This window comes from Schistocerca gregaria, unplaced genomic scaffold (genome assembly GCF_023897955.1).
Source record: "Schistocerca gregaria isolate iqSchGreg1 unplaced genomic scaffold, iqSchGreg1.2 ptg000483l, whole genome shotgun sequence".
NCBI lineage: Eukaryota > Metazoa > Arthropoda > Insecta > Orthoptera > Acrididae > Schistocerca > Schistocerca gregaria.
In genome coordinates, this window is record NW_026061892.1 from 144,813 (window position 1) to 145,829 (window position 1,017).

At 44.7% G+C, this 1,017-nt stretch overlaps 1 pseudogene; it reads right to left on the bottom strand.

Moving 5' to 3' along the window:
- Positions 1-353: 353 nt before the first annotated feature.
- LOC126313423 (5S ribosomal RNA) lies at positions 354-471 on the bottom strand (annotated as a pseudogene).
- Between the last annotated feature and the right edge of the window lie 546 nt (positions 472-1,017).

Consider the following 1,017-nt stretch of genomic DNA (forward strand, 5'->3'; position numbering starts at 1 on the left):
TTCAGAGGATTTCTAGACCTGGAAAAAGCGTTGTACGAAATCCTTAGAAAAATGGGGGTAAGCTATGTGAAAAGACGGGTAATATACAATGTGTACAAGAACCAAAACCAAAAGAACCAAAACACTGTTTCAGGAACAGCGACAAAAACTAGCACTCCGTCGTCAGGCTACAAGTGGCCTATCTGGACCATCTGACCGCCGTGTCATCCTCAGTTGAGGATGCGGATAGGAGGGGCGTGTGGTCAGCACACCGTTCTCCCGGTCTTTATGATGGTTTTCTTTGACCGGAGCCGCTACTATTCGGTCCAGTAGCTCCTCAATTGGCATCACGAGGCAGAGTGCACCCCGAAAAATGGCAACAGCTCATGGCGGCCCGGATGGTCACCCATCCAAGTGCCGACCACGCCCGACAGCGCTTAAATTCGGTGATCTGACGGGAACCGGTGTATCCCCTGCGGCAAGGCCGTTGCCAAAAGAGAATAATAAGAGTGGAAGATAAAGATTGAAGTGCACGGATTAAAACGGGTGTAAGACTTTATCCCTGTCTTTCGCTTCTACCGCTCACTCTATACGTCGAAGAAGCGATGAAGGAAATGAAAGAAAAGTTCAAGGGTCGAATTGAAATTCAAGGTGAAAGGACATCAATGACAGGATTCGCTGATGATATTGCTCTCCTCAATGAAAGTGAATTATTACAGGATCTGATGAATGGAATGAACAGTCTAATGGGTATAGTATCTGCGTTGTGAACAAATAAAGAAAGACGAAAGTAATGAGAAGTAGCAGAAATGGGAACAACGAGAATCTTAACATCGGGATTTGTGATCAGGAAATAGATGACGTTAAGGAATTCTGCTGCCAAGATAGCAAAATAATCCTTGACGGACGGACCAAGAAGGATATAAAAAGCAGATAAGCTCTGACAACAAGGGCATTCTTGGCCAAGAGTAGTTTGCTAGTATCAAAACATAGGCCTCAATTTGAAGAAGTATTTTCTGAAAATGTGCGTTTGGAGCA